Here is an 18,325-nt window from a genome sequence, read left to right as displayed (position 1 = left end):
AAGGTCAAGTGGGTTTCACTTGAGTTGTTTGTTTAGTTCGAATAGCACAATTTGGACTTTGTGCTCACCTTAGCAGCACGCATTTAAAGTGTTATAAATAGACTAAAAATTTTACAAAGTAAGGAGTGCCTAGCCTTCAACCTTTTTCTAAGTTATTGTCTTGGTATTAACTCATAGGGATCCACTCTTGAGGACTAATTGGCAGTTAGTAATTCTCTTAAGCTTGTTTTTATTTGACTTCATTCTTTTCTTTTTCGGTCTTCTAAATGGTCCGCCAGTCGATATACTTTCTTTGGATAATTTATGAGTGTTTGTTGAGGAGGAGTCTCCTGAGCCTCCTTAGGGTCTGTAATAGTATTTCTGTGATGGGATATTGTTAGATCCATGGTTTTAAATGACTGTCTTTACCTCCAAAGGTTTTTTTTAATTAGAGATAGTGGGTGGTAGGTTGTTCGTCCGATATCGATGTTGGAGCTGAATGATCCAGAGTGGTTGTAGTTTGATTTAAAATCCTGATTTTCTTTAAATTGGCAACCAAGTGTTAGTAGGTCAGGAAGGTTACACAGTTTACTATAGGTGTACCTGCACAGTACGTGGTCTTCTTTATTGCTGTTAGAATATTTAATTTGGTTTCAAGATTATTCATTTTATCATCCATGTTGGCTCTGCTGTTGGCCAGTGATTGCAGTCAACCTGAAGTTCCAGTGTGTGTATTTGCCATATTAATGTGTTAGTAGCTGCAAGTAGGGCTGAATTAATAAATGTAAATATTGTTTTTACTTGTGACTTGTAAAAAGGGTTTGGAATTGGCAGCCATGGCGCTGTCCCCTGGCTTTTTGGTCAGCTACTTCCAATAATTTTGCATCTGTCGTTTAGAGCAAGCTGGCTATGTTGACTATATTATTTTTCCTGTGTTTAGATGAGGATGCTCAGTGATTGGTAAGTCTGCTAGTTCTTCCACCTCCTTATGGCTGTGATGCACTTGTGCTAATTTTTCGACCACTTACTGGCCGCTGATAATATTTTAACACTCTTTGATTCTACTAATTATATTGAGACAGATGGAGAGTTCTCTGGGGCTATCATTGAAAGTAATTAAATAAAAGGTACGACCGCTCGCTCTTTAAATGTATTCTTCTGCAATTGTACTGGTTTCTCTGCTATTTGACTTTGGACTTGCAGGACCCAACCGTTCAAAGACTCCTAGGCTTTGTTAGTAGCGCTGTCAGTGGGTCCTTTTAAGAAGCATGACACAGTAGACATAAAAGACTAAAGAAGCCTTGTGAACTACTTAATAGCCACTTAACTCTGCTGTCTATTCTCAAAATTGTTAACCTCTCCCTTCACCCTTATACTTATTGACTGCGGTTGGTGGGGCGCTAAAGTCTGTATCCTTATATTTGTCATTCTTTTTGCCTTGGAAGGCTAGTAGGCAGTGTAGAAAGCTGGATTTTTATGTAGTGGATCAATGTAAGAGCGCACAATGCAAAAAGTCCAGACGACTCTGTAGTAATATCCCATTGCTATCTATCTCTTATGTTAACTTGTCTCTAGCTGCTCAGCCTGTGTGAATGTTCTGAGTGGAATGTTGGTGTGAGGGCTGAGTGTGGAATGCTTGGATGACTGGAGCGGAGTGACAGTTGGATGGATGAAGACAGCCCCCACACAAGCGTGCTGTCCTTCACACCAGGCAGACGCCACACAAGCGTGCTGTGCTTCACATCAAACAGCCGCCACACAAGCGTGCTGTTGTTCACACCAGACAGCCAGAAGACAAGCGTGCTGCGTCATGGATGCTGCGCAGAGACACTACTCATGTACAGTAAGCTTTTTCAACTACTATAGTGATGCTGCGCTGAGTGAGTTTTCACAAACAGCAAGCTTTTTTTGTTACTTCAAGGGTGTTGCGCAGAACATGACTTGCATGTACATTTTGACTAGGGAAAGTGTCAGATTTTGCTCGTATGTGCCTGAGGCATGATGGCACTGAACCATGGTTCGCAAACCGTTTAAATGGTCTACCCTATTTGGATCTGCTCAGAGGATGTGTTCGTGAACAAATGATATACATGTGGCCACAATCTCGGATGTGCCTACTTGATGATTTCAAGTGTCACCAGCGTCTTCTACATGAACACACAACCTTACAGTTGGTCCTGGACAAGATTGGACAGTATGCTGTGGATGTTTTCCACGTTGGTATTTCACACCATGGGGAGCATTTGGCTTTTCTCGTTGTATCGTTGACAATTTACAGCCAATTACCCACTTTTAAAATCAGTATCACTATGAGGGGTGTCGGGTTAGTTTATTTTGACTATTATTCTTGGTCTACGCTGAGAACTTGTACCTGCGTGGTTTTTCAACCGCCATGTTAAAATTTAAACTCAACATTGGAGAAGTGTGGCTCAATGGTTAGAGCGGCAGACCCTGATGCAGAAGTCTGGCCCGGGACCAGGGTTCTATTCCCGCCTCGGCGGCTCTTGGACTCTTGGACTCAATCTCCCCGGACCTGATAATTCTCGCCTCGGTGCCTAGTCTAATCATGGGTCCCACTCTGTGACTCTGGGCAATAGCTTGCTTAATCTCCACAACGGCCCCAGCAGCGCTTGGATGCCTGGCTTCACCTTGGGGGTGCCCAGGAGTGGACATTTCACATGGAAAAGCCAGGAAGGGTTCCACAGCGGTACGAGTGCAGCGCCGGGGCGCCCCGTCGCGTGGGCAGCCGTGCGTTTTACAAATACAACACATTTACATTTACATTGCACGAGCTCCTGACCCCTCGTGACTTCATCTGTGACGCTGTAGTTTCATTGCAGATCTGACGCTGCATACTCTATGGTCCTTTGCGCTGCTGTTGGTTGTTTGGAGGTGAGAACGTGTCGGGAGCCACCCGGCACGAAGTGTTGCAGCGTACCGCCATTTTGTGTTTGTCATGTCTGCTAGTTCCTTATTTTTATATTTGCCTGCATTGCCAACCCCGTCACTTCTTGATTGTTCCAGTAAAGATGGACGGTTGGAAACCTGTCACAGCGCGGCGGAGATCATTTGGGCACAGCTTGTTGTGAAATAGACTACGAGTCTTTAGATGCTGACAGGAACGCCTTTGCTGGAAATTGTTCTTCACATTATTTCGTTTTGCTAACCTCCGTTTGGTGATAAAGAATCCTAATTATTTCATGTACTTAACTTTGTTGAAATTCTGTGTACATTGGAGCGTATGTCCACCATTGAAGGTGACATTAAACTTCATTATGGAGCGCTTGTTCAATGTTGGGTGGCAACTCACGCGAGTTTAATATGGAAACTCCAACATCAAGACATTTCTTTAGCTCAATGGCAAAAAAACATACTTGGAAGGCTCATCGGAGTTTTTCTCTTCTCGAGTGCATTGTTGGATTATTCTAATTTGTGAAATCTTATTTTCACTGTGCTGTGTAATGCTGCCATCTAGGGGCTATTTTTCACGTATCAGTTTACAGTGTTTCAGTTATAGTTTCACTGTTCAGTATCTATATAGCAATATTGAATGTTTTATTTCAATTACAGCTTTAGTGTATTTTTAAGTTTTTCCTTTACATTAGGGATATGTAGTTATCTTTACAGGAGTTTACTGCACTTCACATGGCCCCTACACAGGGGTGAACCCTTACACGGGGTGAGTGTTCCCTTACAAGACGTTGGCCCTACAGTGAGGTAAGATTTGGTATTTTTACGTTTTTTTACATTGTACCCTAACGTGAGGGTGGTCTTTTTGAATGGTTGCAGGGGTGGGTCCGTGCGTGCATGAGACGCATTGCGCCGCACGATTTTTTCTTGTTGGTTTTACACTGCTGGCCTCCTCTCATTGGAGAGCTCTCACATTTTCATTGCACAGGTTGTCCCTTAGTTTATGGTGGGGCAGGACATAGGGTGTAAGTCCCTATGTTCTCAAGACGTCTTATGTTTTTATTACATAGTGTGATTTTTTATGATCACTAGTTGTCCTTTTTGGTTTATAGGGGCAGGACATTGGGTTATAGTTCCTCTTGTCCACAATCACATTTACGTTGTCCCCTGGTTTGAGTGGGGGCAGGACATTGGGTATGAGTTCCTCTCGTCTCCATTTTCATACTTGTTATCCCCTGTGTAGGGTGAGGGTAGGAATTTGGGTCCCAGTCCCTCTGTCCAGACTTTTAAATGGAGTTTTCCCTATATGGGATCATATACATTTTTGTTATCAATGTATTGCTTATATTAAGAGGGGGAGATGGGTATTTCATATTTTATATTATGTACCTTTTTCTCTTCTCTCTTTATCTTTTAGTCGCTACCCCTCTTGTGATGTCGTTTCTGTCATCCCTGGGTTACGGACTATGTTACTTATCTTTCGCTGTTTTTACTACAGTCTTAAGATGTTCGCTATTCTACTTGTATTATACACTTACGCTTGTAGTTTTAAGACGTTCTTATTATTTATCTTATCTTGTAATTTTAGGTCTATAGTTTCAAGTTGTTTAGTTTTGTCTTTCATTTATAAGGAAAGAGATAAGTAGTAATCTCCCATTGCTATCCATCTCCTATGTTAACTTGTCTCTAGCTGCTCAGCCTGTGTGAATGTTCTGAGTGGAATGTTGGTGTGAGGACTGAGTGTGGAATGCTTGGATGACTGGAGCGGAGTGACAGTTGGATGGATGGGGCTGAGCAGCTAGCAGGCTGCTCCTGGTGGGACTGTGGAGAGATTGTTGATGGATACATAGGACTGCTGATATACCTGTTGGTGAGAATTTGTACATATATATCTACTACTGGAATAAACCTACATTGGCTTCATCATACCTGCGTTGTCCTGATTACTACACCCTCTTGTTGGTGTACAGGGGCTTATTTTAATGATACCAAGTGCTCTGTTTGTGGTAGTGTGTTTGAAAGTTTAGGCTTATCAGATGGGAGTGTTAAGCATTTGTTACACACTCGTCAATAAATGGTACACACAGTCCAGAAGAAATCTGGGATCAATTTATAAAAATAACTCAGATGTGTATAAAATGTTAAATACCGGGATCATCGGAATCGGGTAAGTACTTTCTGAGCTATGGATATCACAAGAAAACAGTAAAATACACTAATAAATATTTTTTTTCCAGGTATGAGTCTCAAACGTGATAATGTTTTCCCATAAGTGATAAGACATATAACTGCAAACATATACTTGTCAAAGTTTGGGGTGCCCTTTGGAACTTGAGGTGCTAGGGGGGCAAGGTCTAAAGAACCACCAGCAAGGGTCAAGTCCGGCAGACCCAAGGGGGTGGTGGGGGGAGGGGCTTAGCTTGTGAGGATCTCTAGAGCAAGTGTGCGCAGTTGGTTTGTCGTGAACCTGGGCTGTGGGACTCGAGTGCAGAAGTGTTTGGCTGGCTGGCAACTTGCATTAGAGGCTCTCCTGGATCTCGGTTTGACCTGTAGAGGCGAAGTAAGCAGACAGCTGGGCCACTTTTGGTGTGAGCCTTTTCGATCTTGAAGTCACTCGTGCAGGTTTACTTTGATGGTGGTGGTGTCCGGGCTGGACACTTAACAAGCCTTGGTTGCTGCAAGTGCTCCTTGTAGGAAGCTGGGTATTTGTGTAGTGTACCAAATGTAGCGATCTGCAAGAAAAACGTAGTGATAGATTCCTTACCCTAGAATTACTCCCAGGTGTCAGACTGGATCCGGAAAGTTTTTCGTCAGCGGTACCCCTGCGTGTCGGTAGGCGTCGTAGTTTTTCGAGGCCTTTTACCTCATTTTTTCAAGTCGATTGACTCCTGATGTCGTAGGGATGCCCGGTTTCAAGAACTGTGGGGACTGTCAGCGCATGATGTCGGTGACGGACCCCCACAGCGTGTGTCTCTACTGCCTAGGGCGCAACCACGACTCCAAGTCGTACCCAGACTGCCGGTCCATGGTGCCGAAAACTTTGCGGGAGCAGTCCCAAAAGTTGCTTGAAGTCCGGCAGTCGGATCCGCGCCGCTCAATGTCCCGGTCCTGTGGGAGGTCGAGGGACCGGTCGCTGAGCCGTCACAATCATTCTTCTGGATCAAAGTCTTCGCACTTGGGGTCAGGTAAGTAACCCTGGGCGTAGGGCTACGCGTACGTAGTTTGCGCCACTACGCGAATTGCACGTAGCACAGTGCAAAACCAAGCAGCGTTTGTACAAGCGGGTATTTTTTGCTTGCTCGCGGCCCTCAACATCAATTTGGCGACTGCGAGCGAGCAAAATCAACATCCCGGCAAGACTTTTTCCTTGTTCGCGATCAGCAACATCAAGTTGCCGATCGTGAGCCTGGAAAATAAACCTCCCGGCGACATTCTCAATGCGGGGAGGTCAGGTTTCTCATTGCGAGTGGTTGCGTAGGCTCTCGACCGCTCACAATGAGAAACTACCAGTCCGCGTTGAGAAAGCTGCTGCTAGAGTACAAATCTACTCCAGCAGCAGAAAACGACCGCTTGCACTGTGCAAGATGCCGTTTGCAATAATTGCACAGTGTGGACAAGCATCCGGCACTGTGCAATCAGTGCAAACAGCATTTTCCCTACTGCACTACGCAGTTCGCGTAGCTTGCATAGTGCACTTCGTGTTGCGCTACTACACAAACTACGCCCAGGGTTAAGGCGAAGCACTCCAAAAAGAAGTCGAAGAAGCATCGTCGCTCTTCGACTTCCCCTCGCCTGTCCCAGCTGAGGGTGCAGGTGGTGCCACCCCGCGGCTGAGCCTGCGATGTCGCCGCTAGTCTATCCTCCCCTCCCCCTTTCAGGGTGCGGCGGCGACGCCTGCTCAGGTGCAAGAGTTTCTTGCTGCCATGGCCCCGCTTTCAGGCCGTCTGAACTCGCCGGTGCGCCTGTGGGCCCGACTGGGGGTCCTGTTCTTCCATCACTGCGACTCTGGCCCCGGTGCCGGAGTCTCTGGCCCTGACGCCGCAGGCCCCCTGGGATCTGGGATTGGACCCCGTCAACGCCGCTTGACCTAATAACACCTCCACTGGTGCTGATCTCCCCGGCACCACCAGACGTCGCCTGCTCCTCGAGACGACGTTGTTCCCCGGTTAAGCCCAGACACGGTGCCGGATCAGCGCCGATGGGCCCATTTTTGCCCTATGTCCCTTTGCCTTATTTTCAGCCTGTTCCATAGACTTCAGAGGCAGGGGAAGACTGAGAGGAGTCTAAGGACCTGCTAGGATAGGACTGTGCTTATGATCCGGACTGGGCAGAGGATTTGGGGAAAGCCAGTGGTCTTGACACCTCTCCTGACCTTGGCATGCTGTCTCCTCCTACCGTGGCTACGGAGGAGGGAGCCAGTTACGCAGTGGTGTTGCGTAGGGCAGCCAAGGCTTTCCACCTTGAACTCCCTATGGTGGCCGTCAGGACTAACCTCCTGACAGAAGTGCTCCAGCCGGTGGCAACCTCTTAAGAGACCTTGCTGCCCTTTAATGAAGCACTGTGGCAAGGAACGTTGCCCGACGCCATCGCCCGGCCCCTTTCTCTCCCAACATCCTACCCCTGAGAGCTTAGTTGTCCAAGCGTGTGCATCCCAGAGCGTGTTCCCTTCCGCACCCCCGGATAGGGAATCCAAGAAGCTGGAGCAACTTGGCAAGAAGCTGTTTTCCTCTGCCAGCCTTGGGCTGCGGTCGGTGAACACTACATGCCTCTTGGGACGTTATTCCCACTCTCTGTGGGACACGGTTGCGCAGGTGCTGCCCAACTACCCGGAGGATGCCGAAACAGTCCTTTCCCAGGCTATTGTGGCCGGGAGAGATGCAGCAAAGTTCACCAAACGTTGTGGCCTGGACATCGCCGACTCACTAGGCAGATTGATTTCCATGTCGGTGGCGCTTAGGTACCACGCCTGGTTGAGCACAACTGGCTTCTCAGGGGATGTTCAAAATACTGATGGACATGCCCTTTGATGGTATTTGCCTTTTTGGCAATAAAGAGGACAGTGCATTGGAGTACTTTAAGAACTCCCGGGCTACGGCCAAGTCCTTGGGCTAGTCGGCCAATCTGTCTCCTCCGCCTTCTGATTTTCGCTCCTTTTGTGGCCACGGAAGGGGTGCCCCACAGTGTTTGCAGAGCCACAGGCCACAGCAGCAACAACTTCAGCTTGGCTGCGGACGTGGGATCCGTTGAGGCGGTTCAGGGGGCCAGTGGGCGGGACAGTCCACCTCCACCCCCGCAGCATCCACTGCAAAGCCTTCCTAGTCTGACCTTTCAGGCCCATCGGACGCCAGTGGGTGGGCAAATATGCCATCATCTCCCCCACTGGTGCACCATCACTTCGGACAAGTGGCGGCTGCAAATTGTCTGAAGAGGCTACTCCCTCTTTCGAGACAACCCCTCCAGCCATGCCACTTCAGTACCACCGCATGACGGGGGATCACTTGGCACTTCTCCAGCAGGAAGTTGTGGCCCTCTTGGCCAAGGGGGCCATTGAGCGCGTTCCTGCATCCTGCTAGTGGATCATGCCAGAAGTAGGTTGTGGTTGTTATTCCCAATACTTTCTGGTTTCAAAGAAGGACAAAGGCCTGCGTCATATCTTAGACCTTCAGAACGTCTGTCGCTTCCTCTGTAAGGAGAAGTTCAAGATGTTCACACTTGCTTAGGTCTTGCTTGCCCTAGACCCGCAAGACTGGATGGTAGCGTTGGACTTGAAGGACGCCTATTTTCATATCCCCGTCCTACCGGCGCTACCTGCGGTTCACGGTAGGCCACTAGCACTTTCAGTTCACCGTGCTCCCCTTTGGCCTTACAAGCAGCCCTCGGTTGTTCACAAAGGTAATGGCGGTGGTCACAGCTCATCTGCGCAGATCACTGGTTTCAGTCTTCCCCTATCTCGAAGACTGGTTGTTGAAGGTGGGTTCGCCCCAGGCAGCCGTCTCCCACCTCCAGGCTACAGCCAACCTCCTGCACTCGCTGGGGTTATCCATCAATGAAGTCGCACCTGATTCCCTTGCAGAAGCTCCTCTTTACTGGAACAGTTCTGGATTCGGCGCAGTTTCGGGTTTAGCCTCCCAAACAGCGAGTCTGGGATATTCAGGCTATGATTCTGATCTTTCTGATCTATCCCGGTTTCCGGTCAGGATGACCCTTTGGCTACTGGGTCTGATGGCCTCCTGCATCCTGCTAGTGGATCATGCCAGATGGCAGGTGGGACCTGAAGGTTCAGTGGGCACAGCATCGGGGAAACCTGTCTGATCAGGTCCAGATCCCAGTGGGCACTGCACAACGATTGCAGTGGTGGCTCACGAATCGCGATTGGGTCAGTGGCCGATCCCTCTCCCTTCCCCAACCGGAACACATAGTTGTGACGGATGTGTCCCTTCTGGGATGGGGCGGCCACTTGGGAGAGACTGAGATCAGAGGCCTCTGGGCTCCGGCGGAGTCCCGGCTCCATATCAACCTTCTGGAGCTTTGGGCGATCCAGCTTGCACTGAAGGCATTCCTTTCCTCTGTCATGGGGAGAGTAGTGCAGGTGTTCACCGACAAAACCAACGCCACGTGGTACTGCAACAAACAGGGTGGGGTCGTGGACCCTATGTCTTGAGGCTCTGTGCCTCTATACTTGGCTGGAACATCAGGGCATGTCCCTGGTGGTTCAACACCTGGCAGGTTCTCTGAAAGCCAGGGCGGAAAAACTCAGCCGTCGGTGCATCATGGATCACAAATGGCGCCTGCACTCGGACGTGGCGCAAGGTCTCTTTTAGCAGTGGGGAGCGCCTTGGTTAGATCTATTTGCCACCGAAGAGAATGCGCAAGGCCATCAGTTGTGCGCGTTGGAATTTCGAAGGCGGCACTCGCTAGGCGACGCTTCTTGTCACTAGTGAAGTTGCAGTCTACTATACGCCTTTCCGCCTATACCACTTCTGCCCAGAGAGCTGAAGATCAGGCGCAACTCGGCCCAAGTCATTCTTGTCACTCTGGACTGGGCTCGAAGACTTTGGTATTCCGAGCGTGGATCCCCCCGATCCGACTGCCTCTTCGGGAGGATCTTCTGTCACAGCAGCAGGGGAGGGTTCTCCACCCAAACCTGTTCAGCCTCCACCTCCTTGCGTAGATATTGAGCGGCGGCAGTTGACGTCTTTCGACCTGCCCCCGAAATCTGTATGTTATCTTGGCAGCCAGGCGTCCCTCCACTAAAGCGGTATACGCCTGCAGGTGGAATAAGTTTGTGGCATGGTGCACAGCAAAGGCTGTGGATCCTGTTTCTGCCCTTCTTTCAGAGGTCCTTCTTTTTCTTCTATCTTTGGCCCAGCAGGGCTCTGCTCTGGGCACTATCAAGGGATATCTCTGGGCCATTTCCGCCTTTTTACAGCTTCCAGATCAGCCTTCCCTTTTCAGGTCCCCTTTTGTAAATAGATTCTTGAAAGGCATCACACACATGTTCCCTCATGTCCCTTTTGTGATGCCTCAGTGGGACTTATTTCTAGTTCTGACTTATCTGATGTGTGCTCCCTTTGAGCCACTTAACAACTGTCCTCTTCGTCTTCTAACTCTAAAGACTGCTTTCCCGTTTGCCATCACCTCTGCCAGAAGAGTGAGTGAGCTCCAGGCTCTTTCTTGTAAACCTTCTTTTCTCTCTGTCCATCCGGACAAAGTTGTTCTAAGGACTCGTCCTTCTTTACTGCCAATGGTCATCAATGCCTTTCACTTCGGGCAGACCATCACTTTGCCCACCTTCTTCCCGCCTCCACATCCGTCAAAAGAGGAGGAGAGGCTCCACCGTCTGGACCTAAAATGTGCGCTCTTATACTACCTGAATCGCACACAACAGTTCTGGGTGGATGACCAGCTCTTTGTTGGCTACGTGGGCGCCAAGGAAGGTCGGGCTGTGCACAAACGGACCATCTCTCGGTGGGTCGTTCTGTGCATCAAGGCTTGTTACTCCTTGGCTAAAAAAAGAGCCTCCGGTGAGGATGCGCGCCCATTCTACCAGGGCGACGGTAGCCACTACTGCTTTGGGAGGGGGACTTCCCTTGCAGGGCCTCGCTGCACACGTTTACCAAGCATTACTGCCTGGACAGCCAAGTCCGGAGAGACGCACGAGTTACTTACCTTCGGTAACGATATATCTGTAAGAAACATTAGTAGTGAAAGATTTCTTACCGCCCCACCCATCCTCCCCGTTCTGCGAACTGATTTCTAGGATTTAGGTTATCCCTTTCAGTGCCCTAGTATCATGGCACCAGTGGTCAGTTTATTGCATGGCTCTGCATTCCTGGCGCGGAAAGTAGTGTACAGAACTGACGTGTGGGCACGTCTAAGTAGCTCCAGCGACGTCATTCCGGCGCCAACGAAGCACGCGGAGCCGCACGGCGCGCCTACCGACGCGCAGGGGTACTGCTGACTAAAAACTTTCCGGATCCAGTCGGACGCCTGGGGGGGTAATTCTAAGGTAAGGAATCCATCACTACTAATGTTTCTTACAGATGTATCGTTACCGAAGGTAAGTAACTTGTGCGTATACAACGTAAAGAGGCCAGAAGACCCTTATTGGTTTACAGGGGCTTACTTGAATAATCCCAAGTGCTTTTCTAGTGGTAGTGTGGGCGAGCATTTTAGGTTTATCAGTGGGGAGCGTGGAGCATTTAAATAAATGAGACACTCTCAATCATATCTAGACTCATTTTTAAGATTTTTATATAATTTTAGACATCAAGATCATCAGGATCAGGTAAGTTCTTTCGGAGATAGGAATTTTCATAGAAATTGAAAATGCAGATAAATTACAGTTTTTGATGCATAAGCCTTGAACGTGGTAATATTGTTCTATGGAAGAAACATGCACACCATAGAAATACTTTGGAATGGATTACAGGGTTATTCTCCTGGACTTGAGGGGTTTAGGGGCCAAGGTCCAAGAAACTACCAGCAGTTCCGTTTTACCTGCCCTGGTGTGTCCTGGTGCAGAGGTGCTGGCCGAGTTGGTAGTCTCTAGCGCTACATGGTAAACTCAATGGAGAAGTACCTGCAAAAAAGAAAGGCTGCAAGTGGGGGCTGGGGGACCAGTCCAGCGGAATCCAAAGCAGAGCTCGGCTCTTGAGGGTCTCTGGAGCACGAAGATAGTCTTTTTTCGTGGACCCAGGTTGGGGGTTCAGGAGTGGAGGTGTTTGGTCCAGTGGGTCTCTCGAGTCTGAGGCTCTCACTTGATTTCTGTGATGTGGAAATGGGGAGGAAACGAGACTGCAAGGCCACTCTAGGGGATTACCTTGGAGATCCTGACATCCCTCTTTGGCAGGTCGGTGTTGGTGTCAAGGTCAGAGTTTGACTCACAACAAACCTTGGTGTGTGCAAGGACTCTGGTATTGGTGCATGAAAGGCTCAGCATCTCAAGACTTGATGAAGCAACAGGGGCTGACCTGGATTCTTCTTGACCTCCTCCTGGTGAACTTTCTCCTTTGCTGTCACGATGGTCAGCAAAAAAGTGAATCGAGTAGACGCGGTTAGTGCCTGCAGATGCAGGGAGATGGCTCCTCCACCTCAAGAGAGATGCTGCTTGTTTGGTGAAGTACTGGACAGTCCTCAAGTGTTTGTGGAGGCTTGTCAGTGGCAGGACAAGTAATTTCTTGCAATTGGTGGGAGCACGGGCAGGCAGGGTTTGGTGCGAATTTCGGTGCTGGACAACAGTTCTTGTGTTGTTGGCTCTACTTTGTCCTTCCTATGTTCCCAGGTAGCTGAATCGGAGTTCCTGGTGTCGGGGGGCCACCGATATACTGAATTTAGGGACGTTAAGGGAGTGTAAGGTAGTAGCCAATGGGCTACCTCTTGGAGTGACTACACACCTTATAGGACCACTTCCTGTAGAGAGTGGGCATTAACCTGACCAAGAGTTCCTAGTTTCACCAAAACAGGTTGTGAAACATTTCTGTGAGTTTCCGCTTCAGGTGGCCCACCTTAGGAGTGCGCCTTGCCTGATAGTGCAACACGCCTACCGACTAGCTAATGTTCCCACCTCTGGTGCGAAATGGGCCCCAGGGCAAGGAGTGGCATTCTCCAGGTCTGAAGGAAGCCGGAGACTCAGATCAAAGGCTGCATCGGCTTGGTATGCTTATTCACTAGCCATCCTACTGGAGCAGTTATGATCACCTTCTTCCGTAGCAGGCATTGTTCCTGACCTCAGAGTGTTGGGGGTCAGAAACTTGTGTGTATGGTGGCAGGCTGGAAGAGTCCATTCAGCAAGTTCACTAAAAGACCAGTAGGTTTCAGAGGGTATCTCTAAGGTGCCTTCTGGATGCATTTCGTAGTAAATCCACAACTGGCATCAGTGTGAATTTGTTAAGACAAGGTATTTGATACCAAACACCATACTTTCAGTGCATCCATCATGTAGCTGGGTCACTCATGATGACCAGTGACCAGCACATGGTTTAGAAATGGTTGCCTGAACACTTGCAATATCCAGCAATGGAACTGGGCATCACAGGGGCATATCTGTTCGTGCATATGTGTCCACACATATAATATAATGCATCCTCGCTTAATACTGGAAGACCTGCTGTAGGGGTGACTAACATATAGGATATACAGTGTCTTTGGCCATAGCACTAAGGGACTGGGCCTACAATGGCAGTCTGTGTGCAATAGGTGTGTGGGTCTCTTAAGGTGGCATAATTATATGTTTTAGCCCTTAGTAAGCCTCTTTAGTACCCATGCCCTAGGTGCCAAGGGTACCATTTATTAGGGACCTTCTAGGATGCTAAAGTTCTTGCCTATTGGGTTACAATTAAACATTTTACCTGTTTGAAGGGAAAGAGCACTGGCACAGGTTCTTGAACATAGAGACCCAGTGCACTTTCAGTCTAAAAACGTTAGTACTGTGGCAAAAAGTGGGGGTTGACCATGTCAAAAAGGGCACTTAAAACCACAAAAACTTCTTCCTGGCGTGATGCTCCCTCGCCGGGCGCAATGGCAGGCAAAACGGTGTTCAACAAGTGTGGTCGGTGCTTTCAGATGCAGGGGGGCGGCTCCTCCACCCCAATCAATCAATCAATCAGGGGATTTATATAGCGCGCTACTCACCCAGAGGGTCTCAAGGCGCTTGGGGGAGGAGGGTCCGCTACTGCTTGAACTGCCAGGTCTTGAGTTGCTTCCTGAAGGAGAGGTGGTCTTGGGTCAGACGGAGGTGGATGGGGAGGGAGTTCCAAGTCTTGGCTGTCAGGTAGGAGAAGGATCTTCCTCCCATGGTGGTTCTTCGAATGCGTGGAACGGCGGCGAGGGCATGGCTGGTTGATCGTAGCTGGCGGGTGGGAGTGTAGAAGGTCAGGCGGTTGTTGAGGTACTTGGGGCCCAGGTCGTGGAGGGCCTTGTGTGCGTGGGTGAGGAGTCGGAACGTGATTCTCTTGCTGACGGGGATCCAGTGGAGGTCTCTCAGGTGTCCGGAGATGTGGCTGTGTCGGGGGATGTCCAAGATGAGTCGTGCGGAGGCGTTCTGGATGCGTTGGAGTTTTTTCTGGAGTTTGGCTGTGGTTCTGGTGTAGAGGGTGTTTCCGTCGTCCAGTCGGCTGGTGACGAGTGCCTGTGTGACCGTCTTCCTGGTTTCGGTGGGGAGCCATCGGAAGATCTTTCGGAGCATGCGCAGGATGTTGAAGCATGATGATGAGACGGCGTTGACTTGTCTGGTCATCGAGAGGGAGGAGTCCAGGATGAAGCCCAGGTTGCGTGCGTGGTCCGTTGGTTTGGGTGCGCTGCCCAGGGCAGGGGGCCACCAGGAGTCGTCCCAGGCGGAGGGTGTTGATCCAAGGATGAGGACTTCCGTCTTGTCTGAGTTCAGTTTCAGGTGGCTGTTCATCATCCACTCGGCTACATCTTTCATTCCTTCGTGTAGGTTGGTTCTGGCGGTGGCTGGGTCGTTGGTGAGGGAGAGGATCAGCTGGGTGTCGTCGGCGTAGGAGATGATGTTGAGGTTGTGTTGGCGTGCGATGGCTGCGAGGGGGCTCATGTAGACGTTGAAGAGGGTGGGGCTGAGTGATGATCTTTGTGGTACGCCGCAGATGACTTCGGTGGCCTTGGAGTAGTGCGCTATAGAAATGGCATGATTGATTGATTGGATCTGTACAGGGGGAGGCGGACTCTCTGGGTTCTTCCGGTGAGGAACGAGATGATCCACTCTAGTGCCTTCTCTTGGATTCCGATGTTGCTGAGGCGCTGCACTAGGGTGCGGTGGCAGACAGTGTCGAATGCTGCGGAGAGGTCCAGGAGGATGAGGGCCGCTGTTTCCCTGTTGTCGAGCAGGGCTTGGATGTCGTCAGTGGCTGCGATGAGGGCGGTCTCTGTGCTGTGGTTGGCGCGGAAGCCGGACTGCGAGTGGTCGAGGGATCCGTTCGTCTCGAGGAAGGCGGCTAGCTGTCTGTTGACAGTCTTCTCGATGACTTTGGCAGGAAAGGGAAGGAGCGAGATGGGGCGGTAGTTCTTGAGGTCGGCGGGGTCTGCTGATGGTTTCTTCAGGAGGGCGCTGAGTTCGGCATGCTTCCAGCTCTCCGGGAAGGTGGCGGTGCTGAAGGAGCAGTTGGTGATGTCCCGGATTTGGGGTGCGATGACTGAGTCGGCCTTGTTGAAGATGTGGTGGGGGCATGGGTCGTTTGGTGATCCGGAGTGGATGGTGTTCATCGTGTGGATGGTGTCTTCGGTGCTGATCGGGGTCCAGTCGCGGAGGGTGGTCGTGGGGGGTGACGGTTCGGTGGTTGGGTGCGTGGTCTCTGCGCCGAAGCTGTTGTGTATGTCGGCGATCTTGCTGTGGAAGAACGAGGCGAGTGAGTCGCAGAGGTCTTGCCAAGGGAAATGTGGAGTGGTTAAAGTGCTGGACTGTCCTCCAATGGTTTGGAAGGATGCACAGCTTTATGACGAGTCAGGTCTTTACAATTGTCGAGATGCCAACTGCCAGGCTGGTTCCAGGTTGGTTGTTGGTCCTCCATTCTGTTCTTTGTCCTTCTGTTCCCAGGTAGACAAATCTCTTGGGTGTCTGGGGGACCCCTAAATACTCAATTCAGAGGTGCTTAAGAGAATATATAGTAGTAGTCAATGGGCTACCTACCAATGGGGTGACATCACCCCCTATTTGACCTCTTCCTGTGGGGAGTAGGGATAACCCTGACCCAGAATTCTCTATTTTCAACAAAATCAAGAAGGTGAAACCCTTCTCTGGCTGTCCACTTAAAGTAGCTCACCTTAGGGTTGCGACTACCCTGTAAGTGAAACATGCCTCCTAAATATCTAATTTCTTGCCTACTCTTGTACCCAGTGAGCCTCAGGGCAGGGTGTGGCATTCCCCAGGTCTGGGGTGAAGCTGGGGTTGCATTTGAAAGGCAGTAGAGGGTTTGAAGTCTCTGGCCTCAAGATGCTAATCTGCTAGCCAGCCTTCTGGAGGCGGAGTGATCACCTTCTGCCCGGCAGGCATTGTTCCTGATCTCTGAGAGCGTGGGCTTCCACCTGTAGGGGTCAGAAACTAGTTTGTGGTGACAGTACACTACATGACTAATAGGGATACAGAGGGTAACTCTAGGGTGCCCTCTTGGTGAATGTCTTCATGAATCCAATACTGGCATTAGAACGGATTTATTTAGGCAAAATGTTTGATACCAAACATCAGTATTTTCAGTGAAGCTATTATGTGACTCGTAATAAGCTGTGCCCAGTGCATACCTTTAATATGGCTTCTTGATCGCAGCAATGGAACTAGGTATTACAGGGACACATTTTCTCATGCAGATGTGACCTTACATGTATTATAATGTACCCTGCATTAGGGCTATATACAACTGGCTCAAGACTCAACAGACACCCAACAGCTCAGTTACTGGTTGGCCAGCCCAGTGCTTTGCTTTGTAAGAAAATGCACTTTAATACACAGTAAAACATAAATACACAAAAGTATCAGAAACTGGGAGTCTCTGGTACAGCGGTGTGGCCCTTTGGTGAGAAGGACCCCAGTTTAACCTTGAACACCTTCCTTTAATCTACAAATACAGTGTGTGGGCTTCAACGCAGGTGCAGCAAACCTTCCTTTGTCTTTGAAGGCACTAACAGCACTCAGTCTTTGAATGTTTATTTCACCTGTGTTCAAGGCTCAGTTAGGCGTTCACAGCAGCCTTCTCAGCCCTAGCATTACCACAGTTGGGTAAATACTTTTTGGCTGCAGTTGCATGGTGCAGCTGCTTCCCTCCTTGGTTTAGATGCTGCTTCAGCAGTGTCTGGAGCTATCCTAAGGCAACAGCCCTCTCCCAGCCACTCAGCTGGTGGTAACAGGTGGGCCCATTTTTTTGTGGCTGCACCGCCTCTTGGACTGGAGTGAGTAAGTCAAAATGACGACTTGGTCTGCCCTGGCGGGTGCCACGGTTGTGACAGCACAGTTAACACAGCAACTGGCTTGGGCACACTTCAGCAGTGCTGCAAATCCTCCTGCAATGGTAATGAATGGCTCCAGACACAGAGCATGCCTGACACACTTTCACAAGTCTCAAATTGGCCACAGCAGTGTGGTCACTGATTTTGCCCACACAAGTAGTCCATTCTCCTGCAGAGTTGGCTTCCTCTTTCTCAGGCAGGATCCTTCAGGTGTTTAAGAACAAAAACATTTTTTTCTTCAAGTCAAGCTCCAGGTGATATACTCTCACGTTTTGAAAGCTGGCTTTCACACAGACACCAGCCCTGGTTTGCAGTAGTCCACTTGTACTGTGGAGAATCCTCTCCTTGGTTGAAGAGATTGGAACTAGAACATCTCCCACCCATTAGGGTAAAGCACACCGGGAATCTGATTACCTGTCTGTACTTTTAGAACCTGTATGGCTTGATGGTTCATTTGTGTATCCTTCTCTGCGGTTTCCTCAGCTCAGTCTTTGTCTAGACTGGTGCTCCTCACAGCAGGGCTGTGTCCCACAACATAGTGTTATATTCTATGGTTTGTTTATAGAAGGTTTGTCTTTTCATTTACTACTCTTTGATACTTAGAATGTGTAGAATGTTTGGGTGGAAATTCTGTAAGGGAATTCGAAGTCTGGCAGTTGTTGCCGAGCTCCTGATCGAGGCTGGTGTGGAAATGATGCTGTGAAGAACATTTCAAATAAAAGAAGATTTCTTTATAATTTGACTCTGCTGATTTATCTAAGAACCCAATTTAACATTTGGCGACGATCTGGATTGATTTTCTTCACATTGGCATTTTTTCTACCCCTGGAGATTTTCATTTTGAAGTCGGAAACTTGGAAGGGATTCTGCTGTGACATTCGAGACTGAGTTTATCTTAAATGGTGTGCGGAAGCGGAACGGTGTTATTCTCAAGGGCATCTCAGGTCGTATATCTTCATTATTATTTTGACCTCTGCCTCTA

General features: G+C 49.2%; 1 protein-coding gene across 1 annotated transcript in view; it reads left to right on the top strand.

Moving 5' to 3' along the window:
* LOC144818885 (RNA exonuclease 1 homolog) overlaps positions 1-18,325 on the top strand; it is a 1,142,074-nt gene that overhangs the window by 1,104,066 nt on the left and 19,683 nt on the right. The gene's annotated exons all lie outside the window — the stretch shown is intronic.

This window comes from Lissotriton helveticus, chromosome 2_1, assembly GCF_964261635.1.
Source record: "Lissotriton helveticus chromosome 2_1, aLisHel1.1, whole genome shotgun sequence".
Lineage (NCBI taxonomy): Eukaryota > Metazoa > Chordata > Amphibia > Caudata > Salamandridae > Lissotriton > Lissotriton helveticus.
This window is presented reverse-complemented; position numbering and strand designations above follow the sequence as displayed.